Source organism: Triticum aestivum, chromosome 1A, assembly GCF_018294505.1.
Source record: "Triticum aestivum cultivar Chinese Spring chromosome 1A, IWGSC CS RefSeq v2.1, whole genome shotgun sequence".
NCBI classification, from domain to species: Eukaryota; Viridiplantae; Streptophyta; class Magnoliopsida; order Poales; family Poaceae; genus Triticum; species Triticum aestivum.
This window is the reverse complement of record NC_057794.1, coordinates 328,708,283-328,732,189: the sequence shown is the minus strand read 5'-3', so window position 1 is coordinate 328,732,189 and position 23,907 is coordinate 328,708,283.

Here is a 23,907-nt window from a genome sequence, read left to right as displayed (position 1 = left end):
GAATAACTCATTTGGCTTCAGCTCCCAATGCTTAACAAAAATATTGGCCTTTGAAATACTCATTTGATCTTTAGCCAGTTTAAGAATGTAGAACTTGCCGGTTTGAAATGTAGAACTGTGCCGGTTTAAGACTTGAACTTGCCGGTTTATCATTGCCGGTTTACAAATATTGATGGCACCAGGTCATAATTGTAGTTAACATCAAACTTGAAAATATACCTCTTATATGCCTATCACTTGTAGCCCCCAAGTCTTAAGAAGGTAGTATAGCAACAACTTAAGACTTGCTTCAAATACGACTGTCATAAGCTTGAAGAAATCCAGGTTGTTCATCTCAATCACCAGTCAGAACTGAGTATTCCACATATGTAGCCCCCAAGTGCCGGGTTGTCATGCTTGCAGCAACCTGGGACTTGAAATTGCCTTATGCTCATAAAAACTTCAACCAGTGTAGCCCCCAAGGGTCGGGTTATTATGCAATAATGAGCAGGGACTTTGTAAATATGATCATGTAAACTTGAGCAGCAATGTGTAGCCCCCAAGGGCCGACTCAATAAGATAATGTTGAGCTGGGACTTGATATATTCTTCAATGAAAATAACATCATATGATGAAACCCCCCTCATGGGGCTTGAACCCACATCCACAAGGTTAAGATTCTTGTGCTTTACCAACTGAGTAGTAGATCCTTTAATAATAGATGAAAATTTATGTACCTTGAATTGTTAACAAGAGCAATTGGTAGCCCCCAAGGGCCGGCTCATTATGATGTGATGAGTCGGGTCTTCAATAAGTGAGCAAATAATGATTTTGCATTAGCCCCCAAGTGTTATCGTGCATGCTTGCAGTGACCTAAGACTTGCATATTTGATATAATTTTAACTTTAATAATGTAGCCCCCAATTGTCGGGTCGTAAGCCTGCAGCGACTCGGGACTATTCCTGCAATCATATCCATTGATAATATGATAGCCATTGCGCTAAAGTGACTTTGAAAACCTTAATCATAATACGGGTTATTGATAACCATAATAAAAATCCAGCCATGTTGGCTATTAAAGATTTGAATAATATACCCAAAGATTTATAAGCGCATGATTCGAATGGCGCAATCCAAATATATACTGGCGACTGATAGTCCAAAGCCAGGCCGGGATAATAAACACTGGATTATAAGTGATTATGCACTGACAACTTGTAGTTGAAAGTCGAGCCGGGTTAAAGAACACCGGGTTAATTTGATGACTGATAGTCATGCCGGGTCGAGAGACGCCGGTTCAACATAAAATTTATCAAAAGGGAAAAATCTTGATAAAGGCAAATAAAACCGTGTAGTCGAGGCTTTTCAAGGGCTGCCAGGCCCAAATTCGAGGCTTTTCATGGGCTGCCAGGCCGCTGAGTTAAACCATTTTGCAAAGCCTTTTAAGATGGGCCTCCAACTAACCAATCGTCATTTTAACTTTGATAAGTTCAGGGTCAGTATAAGATTGACTTGTCAAACGTTCGGCGGGTCATGCCAGGATTACCTGGATAGGAGTGGCTTACTTGATGAAGGTAGGTTAACCCGGGGTTTTAGGTGAATACACCAGGCTTCCAAGCCGTGGCTTGATAGCCAATTACAAGGGTCCTTTCACACTCTTTGTTGCTTTGCACAAAGAGCCCCCAAGTAACTTTGTGAGCTGTGCTCAATGGGTGTTTATGTTTGAGTTGGTGCTTTTTGCAACACTCTCTTTGACCCCTAACTGATTTCCCTGGTGGCCTTACGCCGATCAAGAGGTGTAGCTATGGTTCGAATACGACCAAGCCCCCAAGTGATCAATAATATGATAAGCCAATAAGGCAGGATACCCATGTTTGAACCGCGCATCATGGCAACAGGTCCTCTTTGGCAACCTTTAACTTTTTGCAAGAGATAAATTCTTCTTGAACCGGGATTTTGAACCGGATATTGAGAGCTTCAAAGCTTTGTGGGAGACATCTTTCCCTTGAACAGATTTTAAACCGGAATCTTCATTTTCAGCCCGAAATTTTCTGACGGCCTTTAAACTCGAACTTAGGAGAAGTTAATTCCTTTTTGGACCGGACATTTTTAAACCAGATTTGAGAGCTTCAGAGCTTTGCAAGAGATAGTTTCCTCTTAAACCAGATTTGAACCAGATGCTAAGGGCTTCAGCGCTGTGTGGGAGACGGGATTCCCCTTAAGCCGGACTATAAACCGGAAGCATCATTGTGAGCCGGAATATTTTTGACGGCCTTTAATTTTTTTATCAATATAACAGTAGCCTCCCGTACGGGTTTCCCTTCAACATCCTTGGGCACTTGAATTTGCTAAAACTGACAAGACTTACTGCGTCATATCAACGTAGCCCCCGAGTTTTAAGATGACTCAAGGAGTTTTCTTGAAATTCTCCGTACTTGACCATAGCAGAAGGTATATATCATCGATGTTAATAACGCGATGTAAATCCACAGAAGATTGAGGTGACTGTGGCGGGTTTATAAATGATCCCGTATGAGCCATGTCAGCAACTCGGCCAATGGTTCCTTCCAACTGGCTCCTTGAAGTTTACCAAACTGTAGTTGCAGCGATTTGTGTATATGTCCATTGATCCATCCAGTGCAGACGGCGGCTGAACAATAATTTGCCTCCAATGTATTGGAAGAAAAACCGGGCTACCCAAGTAGTGACTTGTTCATACTCTATAAATAGCTCATGCAGACAGGTGCGGCCCGGTGTGTTGATGTAGACTAGGCCGCGAGAGACGGACATCAAAGATGTCTGCAGCATCATAAGCAGGCTCAGACATATGAATCGGCCGAATATCACGGCATTGCAAGCCGGTGCAGACAGAAAAAATTGGCACCGGTGCTGCAAACCGGAACGGACGAGCGAGTCAATGTAGACCAGGTCTGCAGAGGTGGCGGCTTTGTGCACGTCCATTGAACATCGATCAAACGCGATCCCAGCAAGTCGATGTAGACCGGGCCGCAAGGGTGGCAAATTGTGCACGTCCATTCAACGGGTAATATGTCACGGACTATCGCCGGGCGGAACATTATCAGCCCATGTTTCATATCCATGGTATAAACCATATTTGTAATGAATAATGGTCCTGTGTATAAAAAATACAAATCAAAGCAATTTGTTCTTTTGATAGAAACAATATGTGCTAGTAAAATAAGTTTAGAGAGATATCACCTGATATATTCAGATGAACGATGATCCGTATATACCGTCCTTGGATAATTTGGAAGTCCTGCTTAATCCATCAAGGCAGTTCCAGCCTTAACTCTCCACCATTACTTTTACCATTGTATGCTCATCTTTGGTTGATTTGCACCAGATCGCCAAGAGGAATCTTCTTATTTAGTCTTCACTTGCAACCTTAGGACCTGATCTTCGGCGACCAGCAGAAACGGGCTGAGGCAGAGGTAGCACGGCAGCAACGATGATAGTCTCAGCAGCGGAGCTAGCAGGCCATCGGTGTAGGCCGCGATGAAAACGGCGGTTTGTGAGCGACCACATCGGTTTGACATCAGGGGAAACCATACAAGCCCGGCCGAAGACGGGGCCGTATACCCCGGCCGGAGACGGGGCGGTTCAAGCTGGGCGCAGCAACAGAGAGGCACCCGCGAGGCGCGCCCGCGCCCATCCCCATTTTTCGGATCATGGCCAGCTTGTAGAAATCCATGCCCAAATAGTCCCGAGTCATGCTTGTATCCACCTCCGGGTCATGGTTGGCGAGCCACCGATGGTGACAGAACGAAGGATGAGGAGGCAGGTCAGCAAGGCTCGTGCGATGGAGGAAGCAGCCGCGGGGCGAAGCGGGGCCGGCAACAGTGGCACAGGCGTTCAGCGGTGTAAGCGCCCTGCGGCTCCCTGATGGCGGCTCACCCGGTGAAGCGCGCCGGCACAGGCGGCCCAGCCACGGCCGGTTTATCGAAGTTGTGGTGGCGCAGGCACTCAGAGGCAAAGCTGTTGAAGGACGCGGGGCCCCTAGAAGCGATGGAGGCAGGTCAGCAGCTCAGGCGAGTCACGGGTCAGAGACGAACCCAGATGGGGACGCGGCGCCGCGGGCAGCTCGGCAGGCTCAACGCACAATAACTCGGTGGAGACGGAACCCAACCAATGCGCGTGTAACACCGCCAGGTTTGAGCGCGGACGCTGCGGATTAACGAAGCAGGGCGAGCAACGGGTCAGCGCCCGGCGGTTTTGATGGAAGCTGGACCGGGCCGAGCAGCGGAGGCGGCAACAGCAACTCGGCGGTTTGCAGCGACTCACGAGCAGGGCCATGGCAGGTCGATGTGCGGCGGCAGCCCACGGCAAGGCAAAGTGGAGGGACGAGCCGGCGGCGGTTTGAATCAGGGGAACGAGCCAACGGCGGCCCTCGAACGGTGTTGACTGGCGGGGCGAGGCAGCGGAGGTGGAGACCGGCGACCCATCACACCGCTTGTGGGCAGTCGGTCCAGAGGCGAACCCAGACGGCGGTTTAACAGGACTGCAGACGTAGTGACTCGCAGACCAGCAGGTTGGTGGCGGATTGGAGCGGCGCGGGCGAATCGGCGACGGGTTGGAGTGGTGCGGCCGCGGGTTGTTGATGGCGACCCAGAGGAGGCGAGGCGCGGCCGAACCGGCAACGGCTCGCAGACCAGCAGGTTGCCGGCGGATTGGAGCGGCGCGGGCGAACCAGCGACGGGTTGGAGTGGTGCGGCCGCGGGTTGTTGATGGCGACCCAGAGGAGGCGAGGCGCGGCTGAACCGGCGACGGCTCGCAGACCAGCAGGTTGCCGGCGGATTGGAGCGGCTTGGGCGAACCGGCGACGGGTTGGCGCAGGCGTAGTCGGAACTGGCTCGGCGCTGCTGTTTGTTGAAGCAGAGGTTGGCCAGTGGCTCATGGCGTGAAGCAGCTTAGGCTGAGGTGAGCGATGGCGGCTCACGGGTCCGGCGGGTCACAGCCTCGGCGTGGCTACAGCGGCGAGCTGCCGGGGCAGGCTGACTTGGAGGTGGCTGGCGGCGGCGATTTGAAGATGGGCGGCGGTCTGGGTGAGGCCGCGGGGCGGCTTGGAAGTGAGCGGCAGCAGCGGCAACTTGCCGGACTGTTATCTGCACACACATGTTCGCGCGGAGTAGATTAGTGGCAGGCGGGGCAAATCTAGGTTGGAAACAGAGATACCGGGTGGTTCTTGGACCAAACCGGACCGTATTTGACTCCCTTCAGGTAATTGGTCAAATCCCCTCGTGACTTGCTAATATACTGGATTGCCTTGGGACCTCAGCTTGGCCTTGCCTTTGTTGGTGCTGCCGTAACGTACGGCGGCTAGTAGGATCAGTAGTTCCCAAAAAAAAGTAGTTTAATTGAGACAAAACGGAACCCTAGTCCTTGGACAACTCGAGGACGCACGACTTGATAGCTCCGACTTGACAGCAGTTGTCGCTCGAAACTTGACAATCTGGCAAAATAGGCTGCAACGAAAAACGCTGGTCTCGGCAACCTTTCTATTTGATCGCTGATCCAGACCAACGATGGTTGATTTCTTTTGAACCTAAATCTCGTGATCCCAGATCCAAAGTTGAACATCAAATTTAATTCACCCGGCAATTGCTTAGATCTGACTTAAACTGCTGATAAAAGACATAGCCCACGTAGATTTCTTCCGGACTGGTTCTCCCTTATTGGAAAAGCTGTGAAACCTCTCGATCCTTGAAAAAGAAAAGATCCCTTCAAGAACTCAGCACCACCATGCGCAGCCCCACGGTGGGCGCCAACTGTCGTGGAATTAACACGTCAGATGTCCTTAGTGTGAGGACTTAGTCGCGAGGCCAACACATCTATGTGGTAGCTTGAGAGGGGTTGAGCGGAATCGAGAGACTCAACACAAGACAAGGGTTTAGACAGCTTCGGGCACCGGGGAACATCACCCGGTAACAAGCCTACATGCTGTTTGAGGCTAGATCTCTTTATCATCACGAGGGAGTCGCCGTAAACTGGCTCTCCTCTAGTTGTGTCTAGGCCTATAGATTCTTTCTTCTTGCTTGTCCTCTCTTTTGGGAGCCCTGCCCCTCCTTATATATGTTGAAGGGGCGGGTTACATGTAGAGTCCATCTCGGACTAAGACTTAAACTATTTTGACTTCCCTTCCTGGGCTTCTTAACGTCTGTCGGTTTAACATCGTCTGACGGTTTAACATTGTCTGCCGGTTTAACATTGTCTGCTGGTTTAACATTGTCTACCGGTTTAACATTGTCTTAACACCTGCCGGTGCGACCATCTGTCTTAACTCAGCCGGTTTAACACCCGCCGGTTTACCGTCTTTCTTAGCCATCTGTCTTGACTCTCTATCTTAACTCTCCGCTGGTTTACCATCCACTGGTTTACCAAGTCCCAACCGGTTTACAACTCCAGCTGGGTCATACTGCGGGGTATATCCCCGATAGTACGGCTCCCTACAAAAGAAGAGAAGGTTCTCCCAAAAGAAGGAGTAGGAGAGAAGAATCACCACCAAGAGAGAGAGAAGGAGTAGAGATGACCGTTATGAACGAAGAACATCACAGAGAAGCAAGAATTCGGAAAGGAAGGAAAAATCATCAAGGGGCTACACAAAATGAAGACATCAAGCTCACGTTGGTGAATGGGTATCCGGCTCCGACTTCAACGATCACTCCGAGAGAAGTTATCACTCCGACTCCGAATATACTCAAGATGAAGGTGTTGCCGGTCTAGCACTTGTCTCAACCAACTCCTATGACATATTTGAGTCACCAAATGAAGGAATTGGAAGATGCTTCATGGCTAAAGGTCCAAAGGTATCACACCCCGAGTATGTTGATTTCAATAGTGATGAATATGATATGCTAGGTGATGATGATTTAGTTGTTGACAACTCTAGTTATGAAAACTATGATGAACTTGATATTAATCATGCTAATCAAGATAAAATGAATGACAATGATAATAAGGAGATTGAGCGTCTAACTAAAGAACTAAACACTCTTAAGTTAGCTCATGAAACTACCTTGGATGATCATTGAGAACTTTTAAAGACTCATGAGAAGCTACGCTTTGAAAAGCTCAACCTTGAGCAAGAGCATGAGTTCTTAAAGGCAATCAATGATGATCTTCGCAAGAAAAGTTCTTCTTAGATTGCCAAGCGTTTACTCTTGTCTACTTACATGCCACAAGTTAAATCTAGCAACAATAACAAGAACGATTCTTCTTCTAGTAGTAACAACAATCATGCTAAACCCAATGATGTTGCTTCTAGTAGTTCTCTTGATTCCACTAATGATTCTCTTAGCCAAGTTACACTTGAGCAAGAAAATAGCTTATTGAAGGGAATTATAGAGAAAGGTGTTTACAAGAGCCTTGCCGGAAGTAAGCAATTTGAGGAAATTGTACGCAAGCAAGGAAGATACCGGAAGAATCAAGGTGTTGGTTTTGAACGAAACTTCAATGCCAATGGAGTTGAGTGGGAAGAAGATCAATACCCCAAGACGAAATTTTTTCCTCAACAAGAGAAGTATGGTCCTACTTCTTTCCAAGGAACACAAGCTCAATATGATCTTCCACCACAAGACCACAAGCAAAAAGGCAAGGACAAGCTTCAAGAGGAGATTGATGCATTTGAAGAAGCTCCCAAAGCCTTGGTCAAGTGGGTTCCCAAGACTACATCAAGTTCTACTTCATCAAGTACGACTACAACTCCAAGGATTCCCATCAAGATGGTGTGGTTCCTGAAGAAGAACAACTAGAGAGTTTTTGAGGGTGACTCCACCAACATACTTCACTCATATCATTTTGGCGAGGACAAGTGCAAACAACTTCCATATCTTGCACTAGTTCAAGGAGTCACAAACCCTATTGTTGGTAAGACAAGGGACAAGGTAACATGCATTCATGGACATCATCTCATGTGAATATCACTCTATGTCTATGGATATCCTTGTTTGTTCCTTGTGGGACTAACCCGTGTAGGTATTGAAAGTGCAACTCACTTCAGAGGATTGCTCCAAAGGATCTACATCAACATTGAGCATCTACATCTTCAACACCTACATGAAGTCATCATCAAAAAACCCAAGGTTAGTTCATCCCTCTTAAGAGGTGATATCACATCTAGGGGGAGCTTTACTCTAATCAATTGAGCTAAAGCAACTCTAATGGTGTGAACACAACAATGTTTTATGTAAAAGTGGCAACCCCACTTGTGTTTAAACGATGAGTATGACCTATGATCAAATGTTCTCATTTGACTCCTAAGTCAATATACTCATATATAGATGACCTAGTCATCGTCAAATTGCTTGATAGATGCCAGAGTGTTTGTGCATGCTTTGTCACATATTTCTTTTGCCATCTTATTGTGTGAGCATGTTAGTTGCATATTTTACTCATTCAAGGACATCAATTTGTTGCTTTGATTGTTTGCCTTTTTCTCTTTTGCCAAATGGATGGACAAGAATGCCTAAGAACTCCCTCTAGCTATCTATGTTTTCCTCGTCTCAAACTCTATTCATGCTACATCACAAAGTTTGATCAAGTCAGATTCGAACCACTCTGTGTGAGGAGCACTCGGAGTCCCTGATTCGTCATAGACTTAAACTTCCAAAACCTCTTTGTGCACTTCGATATGATCGAGTCATCCATTTTGGTCACACCGAGATCACTAAGTTGATCTAGGTTTTCAATCTCGGTGCAACCGTTTAGAACTTTTCGGTCACACCGAGTTGCAGTAACTGCTTGAAGTTCTCCATCTCAGTGCCACCGAGTTGTTCCACTCGGTCACACCGACAGGGTCAGGTTATATATACTGACGGGTCAAATTTTGGAAATTTTTCCGAAACCTTTCACCCGCGCATGACCTGCTCTGCCTCCTCGGGTCTCCGGATCGTCTTCTCACAGCCAGCAACCTCCCGCCACTGGTCTTTGCCGCCGTCAACGGCAATCTGTCCCACCGTTGCCGCCGTAGCAAGTTCACCGCCGAAGTAGGGTATGAACTTGATTTTTGTGCTATTCGTTAACTCCGATTCGTAGCACATTGCTTTTCCATGATTCTTGCCACATATGAAATTATCCTGTCCAGCGAAAGCATCCCGTAGATTAGATTAGATTTGAAAATTTAGGGTTAGGTCTCCGCCGAACTCATCTCGGACCGACCGAGTTGTAGAAATTGGTCTCACCGATTTGGCTTATGCCATTGCACATGCATTTTCGGTCTGACCGAGTTTGATTCTCTATGAAACCCTAGCAGTCTCGGTGCCACCGAACTTGACTCGGTTTGACTGAGTTCACTAGTTTAGGTTCCAAAAGCTGCTTCGGTATCACCGAGTTTACAAATTGGTAGATCCGAAATGCTTTCTGTGAAGAACTAAAACTAAGTTTTTAAGTCATCTGTTTTGCAAAAATTCTGCACTTTGTGATGCTCGTCTACTCTATCCCATCTACAATCTATTCACAGGGTCTGCTGACAGTTTGCTTGCAAGATGTCTGATCAAAGTGACATCCAGAACAAGTCTGAGGAGCAGGTTCATATGAGTGAGGGCACTAGTCCCTCTAGCACTTCTGATGAGGGCAGCAGGAGCACACCAAGCAACTTACCCAAGGCAGCCACCAGAACAAGGAAGAAGAAGACCTCAGATTCTGAGGATGAGGATTATGTGGCTGTTGAGGAAGAAGTCAGCTCCAAGAAAAAGGTGCTAAAGAAAGTGTATGGCACAGTTGCATCAACTAAGCCTGGATTGCACAAAAAAGCACCTGCCAAGAGGGTGCCAACCTTAAAAGTTAGTGTTGGAAATATGCCCTAGAGGCAATAATAAATTGATTATTATTATATTTCCTTGTTCATGATAATCGTTTATTATCCATGCTAGAATTGTATTGATAGGAAACTCAGATACATGTGTGGATACATAGACAACACCATGTCCCTAGTAAGCCTCTAGTTGACTAGCTCGTTGATCAATAGATGGTTACGGTTTCCTGACCATGGACATTAGATGTCGTTGATGACGGGATCACATCATTAGGAGAATGATGTGATGGACAAGACCCAATCCTAAGCATAGCACAAGATCGTGTAGTTCGCATGCTAAAGCTTTTCTAATGTCAAGTATCATTTCCTTAGACCATGAGATTGTGCAACTCCCGAATACCGTAGGAATACTTTGGGTGTGCCAAACGTCACAACGTAACTGGGTGGCTATAAAGGTGCACTACGGGTATCTCCGAAAGTGTCTGTTGGGTTGGCACGAATCGAGACTGGGATTTGTCACTCTGTGTGACGGAGAGGTATCTCTGGGCCCACTCGGTAGGACATCATCATAATGTGCACAATGTGATCAAGGAGTTGATCACGGGATGATGTGTTACGGAACGAGTAAAGAGACTTGCCGGTAACGAGATTGAACAAGGTATCGGGATACCGACGATCGAATCTCAGGCAAGTATCGTACCGCTAGACAAAGGGAATTGTATACGGGATTGATCGAATCCTCGACATCGTGGTTCATCTGATGAGATCATCGTGGAACATGTGGGAACCAACATGGGTATCCAGATCCCGCTGTTGGTTATTGACCGGAGAACGTCTCGGTCTTGTCTGCATGGTTCCCGAACCCGTAGGGTCTACACACTTAAGGTTCGGTGACGCTAGGGTTATAGAGATATTAGTATGCGGTAACCCGAAAGTTGTTCGGAGTCCCAGATGAGATCCCGGACGTCACGAGGAGTTCCAGAATAGTCCGGAGGTAAAGATTTATATATGGGAAGTCTTGTTTTGGTCGCCGGAAAAGTTTCGCGCATTATCGGTATTGTACCGGGAGTGCCGAAAGGGGTCCGGGGGTCCACCAAGGGGGTCCACCTGCCCCGGGGGGGCACATGGGCTGTAGGGGTGTGCGCCTTGGCCTATATGGGAAAAGGGCACCAGCCCCAAGAGGCCCATGCGCCAAGAGATAAGGGAAAGAAAGAGTCCTAAAGGGGGAAGGCACCTCCTAGGTGCCTTGGGGAGGATGGACTCCTCCCTGGCCGCACCCTTCCTTGGAGGAAGGGCCAAGGCTGCGCCCCCCTCTCCCTTGGCCCTATATATAGTGGGGGGAAGGGAGGGCAGCAACACCTAAGCCCTGGCGCCTCCCTCTCCCTCCCGTGACACATCTCCCTCCTCCCGCAGCGCTTGGCGAAGCCCTGTTGGAATCCCGCTACTTCCACCACCACGCCGTCGTGCTGCTGGATCTCCATCAACCTCTCCTCCCCTTGCTGGATCAAGAAGGAGGAGACGTTGCTGCTCCGTACGTGTGTTGAACACGGAGGTGCCGTCCGTTCGGCGCTAGGATCATCGGTGATTTGGATCACGACGAGTACGACTCCATCAACCCCGTTCTCTTGAACGCTTCCACGTGCGATCTACAAGGGTATGTAGATCCACTCCTCCCTCGTTGCTATATGACTCCATAGATTGATCTTGGTGACACGTAGGAAAATTTTGAATTATTGCTACATTCCCCAACAGTTAGAGCCTCAACTGCTGAAACCTCCAAGCCAACTGGAGAGGCTGCTGGAGAAGGAAAGAAAAGAAAAGAAAGGGTCAAGAAGACCACTGCCAAAGTACTTGGTAGATCCTCCATGATGAGAGATTCAGAAGAAGAGGAGGACGAAGAGGATGCTGCATCAGCTCCTAAGGCTCAGAAACTTATGGGAGATGCAATCAAGTCAGGGGCTACTCCATCTAAGCCCAAATCTGCTCCCAAGGCTGTTGCTCAGAAACCCCCAAAACCCAAGAGGAACACCAGGAGTATACCTGCCGAGGAGAAGAACAAGGCCCCAGTGCCTAAAGCTGAAGAAGAAGAAGATGATTATCTTGTCTTGAGGAAGTTGAAGCCCAAAATTCCTGACCACAATGATGCTCACCCAGTCGCTGAGGACATGCACATCAGGAAAGATGCAGGATTGAGGTTATGGAGACACTTTGATCCTTATGCTGTTAGGAAGAGGATTGTAGTTGACTACAGGTTTCATACAAAGGAACAACAAGATTTCTATGAGACCATTCTGCATGACAAGAAGCCCATAGTGTGTGATATGAAATGGGTGGACTGGGAGTTCATCCGGGAAAATGAAGATCACTTCCCTGGAGTATATGACAGCTTTAAGGCATGTGGAATTGATGAATTCGTTGGACAAAAGCTCACCAAATGGAATGATGAGTTGATCATGCAGTTCTACTCCACTGCCCACTTTTATCCAGATGGAAGGATAGTTTGGATGTTTGAGGGTACCAGGTACCAGTCCATAGTTGATAAATGGGCCAAGCTAATCAATGCCCCCAAAGAACATGAAGATGACTTGGATGTGTATGCCACCAAGAAGAAAGACCACAACTCAATGGCAAACATGTACAAGGAGATCCCTGATAAGGCTTTAGAAACACATAAGTTTGGATCTGTACACTATCTGTTGTCTGGTCTGCCTACCATTAACTGGATCTTAAGACACACATTGCTACCCAAGTCAGGAGATCACAAGATGATCCGAGGACACTCTATCAACATGCTGCAAATTTTTGATGTCCCCCAGAAGTTCAAAGTTATGAGCTTGATTGTAGAAACGATCAAAAGGACTGCTGCTGATCAAAATAGGATTTGTGGATATGCTCCACACATTCAGGAGATCATCAACTCTAAAATGGGCACAGAGACTTACTTGCTAGACAAGGAGCATCTACCTCTATATCCTGAGTTTGAAGACAACACTGTTGTGATGAATGAGGAAGAACCATCATCAGCTCAAGTCCAGGAGAAGAGAGCCAATGAAAAGGCTGAGAAAGCTGCCCAGATGCCAAGTGTTGAAGAGGCATCTCGAGTCTTCCTGAAGAGCAAGCAAGATCAGTTAGGCTATCTGATTCAAGCTACACTGAGGATTGAGAAGGGCTTGGCCACCCTGACTCAGAATTAGGAGAGCCTGGAGAGGATTGTGGAAACAAAATTCTATGATCTTGATCTGAAGGTGACTGAGATTCAGACTGTAGTTGAGCAGCTTTAGGAGGAAGCAGAGGAGAGGAGAGGAAAAGCAACCACTGATGCTTTTTAAGCATGTGCCACGAGGTCCAAGGTCTGCTGCAGTGCCAGTCTTAGATGCTAGAGCTTCAGTGTCAGCACCAGCAGCTACAACTCCAGTGCCACCTCCAGCACCCACTCCATCATCTCCAACTACTTCATAGGAAGCCTTCGTCCTTGGAGTTCTATCTACACCACCTCCCGAAGACCAAGCCTGAGAGACGTATAGCACTATGCATTTTCAAACTTTTTGGTAACTTGTTGCCAAAGGGGGAGAAATATGTATAGATCATAGGCTTCGAGAGAGAGTGTCTTGCTTTTTATCTCTCTTGCTATTTTGGTTGAACTTCTTTATTGTGTGCTTGTGTGACATACTTTATGTCCTTGTGAGATACTTATATGATCATGTGGTTGATCATATGCTACCTTAATGTTTGGTTGAATGATGCTATCCTTTATATTCCATATATGATCATTCACTTACTTGGTGATGAGTGCATGCTTTTAATTTCTATCATTTTGAGCGCTCCACCAAGATGTATGTGACATGGAAGAGTAACCCATGATCCTAATCGATTGTGCATTTGCATTCAAAAGCAAATTTTAAATAATGCACAAATTTAGGGGGAGCTCTTGCTTATCACATACATCTCAAAGCGACGATGTTTTTCAATCTTATAATCATTTGTTGAAGCTTTAATCAATATGTTGTCATCAATTACCAAAAAGGGGGAGATTGAAAGTGCAACTATCCCTGGGTGGTTTGGGTAATTCCTAACAATACATAGCTCATCGAGCTAATGCTAGTTGAAGATAAATATTTCAGGAAAAGCTCAATGATTGGCATGGCATGGATTAGAAAGTGGACCCCTCAAAATGCTAAGGGCAAAAGGATTGGCTCAAGCTCAAAGCACAAGACTCTACCTTTCATTTTAGTGACCCAAGATCACATTGAGTCCATAGGAAAAGCCAATACTATTAAGAGGGGATGAGGTGTTGCTTAATGAGGTTCTTGCTCAAAGTGCCTAATGATATGCTCCACAACCCTCAACCACTTTCTCATATCCAAATATATCCCAAACCAAAAGTCAAACTCGGCCCCACCAATTTGATCTATCTGGCGCCACCGAGTTCACTTGACATAGCCACTGCCACAAACCCTAGTCTTTTCGGTCCTACTGATAGGGATCTCGATCTCACTGAGATGGGATTGTAATCTCTCTGTTTCCCTTCGTAACGTTTCGGTCCAACCGAGATGAGCAATCGGTCCCACCGAGATTGCAATGCAAACTCTCTGTTTCCCTTCGTAACGTTTTGGTCCAACCGAGATGAGCGATCGGTCCCACCGAGATTGCAATGCAAACTCTCTGTTTCCCTTTCGTAACGTTTTGGTCCTACCGAGAGAGCGAATCAGTCCCACCGAGATTTCCTGACCAACTCTTTGGTTAGTCTATTACAAAAATCGGTCTCACTGAGTTTGTGTAATCGGTCTCACCGAGATTACGTTAGGCCCTAACCCTAATGATATCGGTCCCACTGATTTGACATGTCAGTCCCACCGAAAACCCTAACGGTCACATTATGAACTAAATCGGTATGACCGAGTTGTATGATTCGGTCCCACCGAGTTTGGTGATTTGTGTGTAACGGTTAGATTTTGTGGGGAGGCTATATATACCCCTCCACCCACTCTTCATTCGTGGAGAGAGCCATCAGAACATGCCTACACTTCGAACATACATTTTCTGAGAGAGAACCACCTACACTTGTGTTGAGGTCAAGATACTTCATTCCAACCACATAAATCTTGATCTCTAGCCTTCCCCAAGTTGCTTTCCACTCAAATAATCTTTCCACCAAATCCTATCCTATGAGAGAGAGTTGAGTGTTGGGGAGACTATCATTTGAAGCACAAGAGCAAGGAGTTCATCATCAACACACCATTTGTTACCTCTTTGTGAGGCCCCCGATTCAATCGTACACTAATCATGCACGCAAATGTGTACGATCAAGATCAGGGACTCACGGGAAGATATCACAACACAACTCTAAAAACATAAATAAGTCATACAAGCATCATAATACAAGCCAGGGGCCTCGAGGGCTCGAATACAAATGCTCGATCATAGACGAGTCAGCGAAAGCAACAATATCTGAGTACAGACATAAGTTAAACAAGTTTGCCTTAAGAAGGCTAGCACAAACTGGGATACAGATCGAAAGAGGCGCAGGCCTCCTGCCTGGGATCCTCCTAAACTACTCCTGGTCATCGTCAGCGGGCTGCACGTAGTAGTAGGCACCTCCAGTGTAGTAGGAGTCATCGTCGACGGTGGCGTCTGGCTCCTGGACTCCATCATCTGGTTGCGACAACCAGAAATAAAGGAAAGGGGGAAAAGGGGGGAGAAAGCAACTGTGAGTACTCATCAAAAGTACTCGCAAGCAAGGAACTACACTACATATGCATGCGTATATGTGTAAGGAGGCCATATCAGTGGACTGAACTGCAGAATGCCAGAGTGAGAGGGGGATAGCTAGTCCTATCGAAGACTACGCTTCTGGCAGCCTCCATCTTGCAGCATGTAGAAGAGAGTAGATTGAAGTCCTCCAAGTAGCATCTCCAAGTAGCATCTCCAAGTAGCATCTCCAGTAGCATCCCATAGCATAATCCTACCCGGCGATCCTCCCCTTGTCGCCATGTGGAAAAGCGATCACCGGGTTGTCTGTGGAACTTGGAAGGGTGTGTTTTATTAAGTATCCGGTTCTAGTTATCATAAGGTCAAGGTACAACTCCAAGTCGTCCTGTTACCGAAGATCACGGCTATTCGAATAGAGTAACTTCCCTGCAGGGGTGCACCACATAACCCAACACGCTTGATCCCATTTGGCCCGACACACTTTCCTGGGTCATGCCCGGCCGCGGAAGATCAACACGTCGCAACCCCACCTAGGCACAACAGAGAGGCCAGCACGCCGGTCTAAACCTAAGCGCACAGGGGTCTGGGCCCATCGCCCATAGCACACCTGCACGTTGCGAGGGCGGCCGGAAGCAGACCTAGCCTAGCAGGCGTTCCAGTCCAATCCGGCGCGCGCCGCTCCGTCGCTGACGTCTGAAGTGCTTTGGCTGATACCACGACGTCGGGATACCCATAACTACTCCCACGTAGATGGTTAGTGCGTATAGACCAAATGGCCAGACTCAGATCAAATACCAAGATCTCGTTAAGCGTGTTAAGTATCCGCGAACGCCGACTAGGGCCAGGCCCACCCCTCTCCTAGGTGGTCTCAACCTGCCCTGTCGCTCCGCCACAAAGTAACAGTCGGGGGCCGTCGGGAACCCAGGCCCACCTCTACCGGGATGGAGCCACCTGTCCTTTCAGCCCCCTCATTAGAATCACTTGCGGGAACTCATTGAGTTGACCCGACTTTAGTCACCATCTGTATAATATGTATGTATGTATAGTATATACCCGTGATCACCTCCCGAGTGATCACGGCCCAATAGTATAGCAAGGCAGACTGACAAGAAGGTAGGGCCAATGATAATAAACTAGCATCCTATACTAAGCATTTAGGATTGCGAGTAAGGTATCAATGACTGTAGCAACAATGACAGGCTATGCATCAGAATAGGATTAACGGAAAGCAGTAACATGCTACACTACTCTAATGCAAGCAGTATAGAGAAGAATAGGTGATATCTGGTGATCAAGGGGGGGGGCTTGCCTGGTTGCTCTGGCAAGGAGGGGTCGTTAACTCCGTAGTCGAACTGGGCAGCAGCAGCATCGGTCTCGTAGTCTACCAGAGAGAAGAGGGGGAAGAAACAATGAATACAATGCAAACAGATGCATAACGATGCATGACAAAGCAATGCGTGATGCTAGGCGTGCCCTAACGCGGTATGAGGTAATACCGGTGAAGGGGGGAAACATCCGGGAAAGTATTCCCGGTGTTTCGCGTTTTCGGACAGAGGAACCGAAGGGGAAAAGTTGCGTGTTCGGTATGCTAGAGGTGTGTGGCGGACGAACGGGCTGCGTATCTGGATTCGTCTTGCCGTTCTGAGCAACTTTCATGTACAAAGTTTTTCGATCCGAGCTACGGTTTATTTTATATTAATTATCAAAGTTTTAATCATTTTTTTAATTATTATTAATTCATAACAAAATATTAAAATGCTAGGGGTACACAGAGTTGTACCCAACAGAATGCAATGTGAGGCTGACAGGTGGGGTCCGGGAGGGTCCAGTCAGCAGTTAACTGGGTCAATTCTGACCGTTGGGGTCCATGTGTCATACTCTGTAGTTAATCTATTAGTTAGTTTAATAAGTGATTAGTTAATTTAACAGATCTAATTAACTTAATTAATTCACTAATTAATTAATTAATTAATTAATAATTAAAATCTTTATTAAATGCATTTCTTTCTTTTTATTTATAACGTTCAAGGGGGGTGGGCCCCGGTTGTCATTGGCCTAAAGGGCCGTAACGGGCGCTGGCACAGGCGGGTTACGGGCACTGGGCATGCGGGCACTGGCCGCAGCCCGCCTGTGTGTGGCTGGGTGCCGACATGGGGCGGGCGCCGGGGATGGTAGCAGCGAGGCCACGGCGGGGTGGAGTGCGGCGGCAACTGGCAACGGTAGCAGGGCGGAGCGGGACGATGAGGCGATAGGCGTGCGCGCACGATGGCGCGTCGGGCGGGGTTAGGCGCGGGCCAGGCGAGGCCAGTGCGTGGTGACCTCGGTGCAGGGGCTACTCGGGGTGGCGGAGCGCGACTGGGCGCGGGCAGAGCAAGAGCAGGACGACAAGGAGAGGGAAGCAGGGGGATAGGGTTCTCACCCCCGTTACAGGGGAGTTGGGCGGCGAGGCGTGATGGCGCCGGCGATGGAGAGACGGGGACGCGAGCGACGGGGACGAGGCATTCTGGCGGGTTCCGACCCCGGCGCGGTCACAAACGGGGTGGCACCGGTGCGGAGGCGTCGGGGACGCGGCGGGGCAGTGTCGAGTGGTGTCGTTGGCGACATGGACGGCGAGGCGCCGGCTGGGGAAAGGCTCCGGCGACGGGAAGGTCGGCGATGTCGATAGGGCGTAGAGGCGAGCCGGCGGGGTCGAGGCGCACGGGGGGCGCGATCCAGAAGGGGGGAGAGGTCGTGGGGGGAGTGGGGCGACGGGATTGGGGTCGATCCCGATCCAGATCGTGAGGGGGGATTGTGCGGGAGAGAGTGGGGGATACGGTTTAGGGTTTCCCCTGGAGTGGGGATATGGAGGGGGGGAGTGGGGCGTCGGCTGGGCCGTGCGGGTGGGCTGCCTGACTGGGCCGGCCAGTTGGCCTAGGCCCAAAGGTAGTGGGGTGGTTTTTACTATATTAGCCTTTCCCTTTTATTTATGTTTTATTTCTTTTCTTGTTTTATTTTAGTTACATTTTATTTCAGTTTCCATAAAATACCAAGTTAGCACCTAAATTAGTATCATCAAAATAGGCCACTGCCAAACCTAGTTTGGACCTAAATTAAATTAGTTTAATATTTTTATACTTTCAAAGGCAATTAAATTATTATTTAGCCACTGTTTTTAATTAGTTTAGGGCATTTAAACACCTTGTAAAAGGTTGGTTCCACCACCAAAACTAGTTAGGGATTATTTGCCACATGATGAACATTTTAGTTTTATTATTTGAAAACTTTTATTGTTTGCTTGATTTTGAATTTGAATTCGAATCGGTTTCGAACTAACGCGAGATTAGCAACAGTAACCGAGGTGACGTGGCATCGTTAACGCGGGATTACTGTAGCCTAATTATCCGGGCGTCACAAATCTCCTCCACTACAAGAAATCCCGTCCTGAGATTTAAGAGGGGAGTTAGGGGAAGGGATATGGTTACGAAATTCTAACGGGTCTTCGTTGTCCTTCTTGAAGAGGTCGATCCATTACGTTGGTGTCTTCATTTCACTGCTTCAGGTCATCATTATGAAGTCATCATCCTTTCTTCGGGTGTTCCATCGTACTTACGAATAGGTAACGGGGCAGATCGGCAACGACATAATGCTATGAGGGTGATAATCTGGGATTAACCCATGAATGAGCATGTAAGTACCTCTCGAGTTGAACAAATATAACACATCAAGAGTAAAGTTCGAAGGTACAATAAGAGGTTTCAAGCAGATAGATAGTTGCTCGAAGTCTGAACCTGAGTGAGAAAGGGGTTCAGAGTACCGAGAGTAAGTATTGCGTCCGATACCTGAATAGAGCACTAGGAAGGTGGCCCATGAATTAAATACGAAGCCAAGCGTGGGGAATAACCATTAGAAACAGGGTTGTACAGGAGAGTCAGGTTTCGATCTTGTGGAACTGTGGGTTATGGGCCCACCATGTGGGTTAAAAGTAGGAAGGGCGGAGACGTCTTGCGTGATCATGCAAGAAAGGCATGTCAGAGGATAGCATGTCGGTTATGTCGGCAATAATGTCGGTACCAAGGGCGAGGGACGAAGAGAACCATTTTCCTGCTCGTTGAACGAGGCAGACCATTAGGCAAAGTTCTCGTCCATCAGTGGCTACTGAAATGCTATCAACAAAAGCAACAGGGTCTTACTGACACGGTTGTACACCAAGGTGTTTTACATAAGCAGAGAATATTACTGCTTAGATCATATAGATCACCAGAAACGTTAAACCAACCAATGGAAAGGAAAATTAGGATTATCAGATTAAACAGAACAATGGAAAGGAAAATGTGTTTAAACACATATTTCAAGGGTATATCCTTCCCAAGGACAAGCAGAGCATGATATCCATGACAGGATATAATGTAGAAAACTCTTTAGGTAGGGGAGAGAATTTTCATGACATTACCCATACAGCGGTGTTTGGATAATTGAGCAAGAAACATTTAGCATTGAGCTTCAAATGTTCTTGTTGAAAATTGGAGTACCATAGACATGCTTCGAAATAGCATTGACATGGTCATCAGGTGAAGATTAGACTTTGGAAACACAAAGGATCCATCAGGAATAACTTGTAGAATAAGTCTTACTATTTCCTCATGGAAGAATAGTTATCCTTGAAAAAGAAATTATAATGATAGGTCCTCCAGCCAGGGGGGCTAGGCATGACATCATAATACTGGGTCATCAAAGGACCAACATCATAACTCCTGGAAAGTTGTCCCAACCATCATATCTGATCGAGATTCAGATCCGATTGGTGTCATGATACCTCATACTTAGGATGCCTGAGAAGAGAAGGTGCGACACCAATTAACAAGATGACAATGTGAGATTCTCGGGAAATGAACTATGGAAGTGAGTTCCGAGACAAGAGTTCATCATTAAACCAAGGAGGGGATGAGGAGGTGGCTGATGGGCTCAGCGACAATTCATCGAGAGTTCCAAACGGATGGATTTCCACAATAAGGTGAACAAGAAGATGACACTTGTCAATTCAAATGATATAATGTAGTATGCTCAAGGAAAACATACACAATTAAACATTGGTTGAAGGGTGCGCCCGAAATATGGTTGGGTTGCACGACGAACGTCAGAATGGTGATTCAATAATCAATAGTCCAAGAATGAACGGCCGACCATTAACATCAAAGCAATAGGGTTGCTAGAAGGGCAGAATCCAAACTGCGCCGTTCACTTGTTGGTACCCCCGGTTGGAATCAACACGAGGACCAAGAAGAATGGTGATGGTGAGAAGTATCACCTGTATCAAGAATTCTTAAGAGGTGGTGAAATTCTCACAACATTGATGACATAAGAGATGGTACTGCTCCAAGGTAAAGATGATCAACTGCTGGATAGCAAGGAACTCAAGGTATAACACAAAACACGAACAAGTTTGTGTTGGAGGGAAGGCAGTAAAGTGGTTGATGATAACACAAATCATCGAGGCAAGGATGGTATTTCTCATCATGAATCCGATTGATATCCTGGAAGAGCTCATAAGGTTGATGATGATCACGACACATTTGTCGAGAGGTTTCAAGATGTAATCGATCGGCGATGACATCAAGTCAAATGAATGGTGAAGCGAAAGGTTATTGGAACCCCGGTTAGGACACAAACTCGAAATCAAGTTTGTTGTTCAAGGAGAAATGATATGACGACGAAAAATCGACGCAAGCTTAGTTCATCATTGAAAGTTGTGCTTCGAGAATAAAGACCGGGTAGCACAGTTAAAAAAAATTTAGTATGATGATGATATAGCTGATCAGGCTAGGAATGACTTAAAGGATTATTAAACTCGTAAGCAACGAAAATTACTTAAGAGTTATTGAATCGGAGTGCTGAATCGATTCACTTATCGGTTTTCTCGGTTAACAAACAACCCAGAAGCATGAAGTGACAAAGACAGGGTAAAGGTAGTACTCCATCAAAGGACAGGGTAATGTAGTGCAATGGCATGATATCCTCGAGATACCAGGGGTAATACTCGACGACAGGCCAACGTAGAGGTTGGACTGGGGTACTGCTTTGCAGAGGACAAGTGCTTAAACTTGCCCAAGAAATGGGATCAAGGAAGAACATATGGTCGGAACCACGATTGCAAAAGGCCAGATCCCAAATATAAGCTGAACTTATACCAAGGGAATAATTAATTTAAGAGAAGCTTTTAATGATAAGATCTACATCGTGTCCATGGGCATGAACATAAGGTTCAAGGTCGACTCCCACTTCTTCAATGTATAATCTTTCATTCACTTCTCACGTTCGATGAAGCTGTAGTGTTGAAATTTTATCTGGCAAAATACCAGAAGAGTATGACTCGTGAAAACTTTCGAGTTCACACATATTAAGGAAGGCATAGGTTCAACCCATCGGGGCATCTTAGAACATATACCACAAGTTTCAAAAGTAAATACACAAGCTCGAAAGCAGAGCATGGTTGGCCAAGCAGAGGATACAATTGACCAAAGGCAATATACACCCGTGGAAAGGCTCACAAGGTTATTGAATATGAAGGACGATGTCGGATGAAATCCAACAATGGATCGGGCGATCCACAACGGAGCTGATGTGAGTATCTGTACTCAATCAGAGGAAGAAAGATTGCATGGGCATCAGATTATAGAACATCTGAATAATTCGATGCTTAGATAACAAAGGAATTATGATTTCCAAAACAAGGGATCAGAAGCAGACACTCTGATCAAGGATGGATAAGTTGGATAGACCAGAGGCACAATTGACGACAAATAGTTTGGTCCAGAACCAGCTCATGTTCAGAATGACGTCTGAGCCGGAAAGATAATTTAGAAGGGTCGATTGATGATTGTGTGCATTTGCACACATGTTGAATCAATAGGATCAAAATGACGGTGTCTAAGGATACTAACGAATATTGCCAGACATATGGAAAGCATCCATAATGCAAGCAGACAAGTATTGCAGAGCAATAAGCTACTGAGGAATTTTGGAGGATCGAATAGTATTTCAAAGACCATTGTGAAACACATGAACAACTGGGGATGAGTGGATACTCGATAAGGGTGAGAAATTATCCGTAGGGGTATTCAGGTGGAAAGGAACTGCAAGGCAGTAGGCACAAAGTATTCTCGGATCAATAGAGAGAATTTCCGAGTATCTTCCAATGACAAGATCAACTGGGAACAAAAGTAAGAACGACAGATGTATGTATTTATCCATAGGGATATTTTGGTGGTAGGGAATTGCAAAAGCAATGGACACAATGTCTCGGGTTACAGCGGAGAGTATCTTCAGGGTCTTCACGTGCAGCAGACAATCATTAGTAATAAGGGGCTCTCCGGGTGAAAGTGATAACGAGATCCTAATGTTAGATTTAGCAAAATCCATTCAACCCGAATAGAAGAGAGATCAGAGTCCCAGAGTATAGACAAGGAGTAAAAGATCCTAATACCACCCAATGGCGACGTGGGCCCATGGGCCGCACAGCCATGTCAGTAAAAGTTTTGTAAAGTCTAGACTCGACTTCGGCCAAGGAGTTGGAAGGGGGATTCCTACAGGCAGTTGGCTCTGATACCAACTTGTGACGCCCCCGATACAATCGTACACTAATCATGCATGCAAATGTGTACGATCAAGATCAGGGACTCACGGGAAGATATCACAACACAACTCTAAAAACATAAATAAGTCATACAAGCATCATAATACAAGCCAGGGGCCTCGAGGGCTCGAATACAAATGCTCGATCATAGACGAGTCAGCGAAAGCAACAATATCTGAGTACAGACATAAGTTAAACAAGTTTGCCTTAAGAAGGCTAGCACAAACTAGGATACAGATCGAAAGAGGCGCAGGCCTCCTGCCTGGGATCCTCCTAAACTACTCCTGGTCATCGTCAGCGGGCTGCACGTAGTAGTAGGCACCTCCAGTGTAGTAGGAGTCATCGTCGACGGTGGCGTCTGGCTCCTGAACTCCATCATCTGGTTGCGACAACCAGAAATAAAGGAAAGGGGGAAAAGGGGGGAGAAAGCAACCGTGAGTACTCATCAAAAGTACTCGCAAGCAAGGAACTACACTACATATGCATGGGTATATGTGTAAGGAGGCCATATCAGTGGACTGAACTGCAGAATGCCAGAGTGAGAGGGGGATAGCTAGTCCTATCGAAGACTACGCTTCTGGCAGCCTCCATCTTGCAGCATGTAGAAGAGAGTAGATTGAAGTCCTCCAAGTAGCATCTCCAAGTAGCATCTCCAAGTAGCATCTCCAGTAGCATCGCATAGCATAATCCTACCCGGCGATCCTCCCCTCGTCGCCATGTGGAAAAGCGATCACCGGGTTGTCTGTGGAACTTGGAAGGGTGTGTTTTATTAAGTATCCGGTTCTAGTTATCATAAGGTCAAGGTACAACTCCAAGTCGTCCTGTTACCGAAGATCACGGC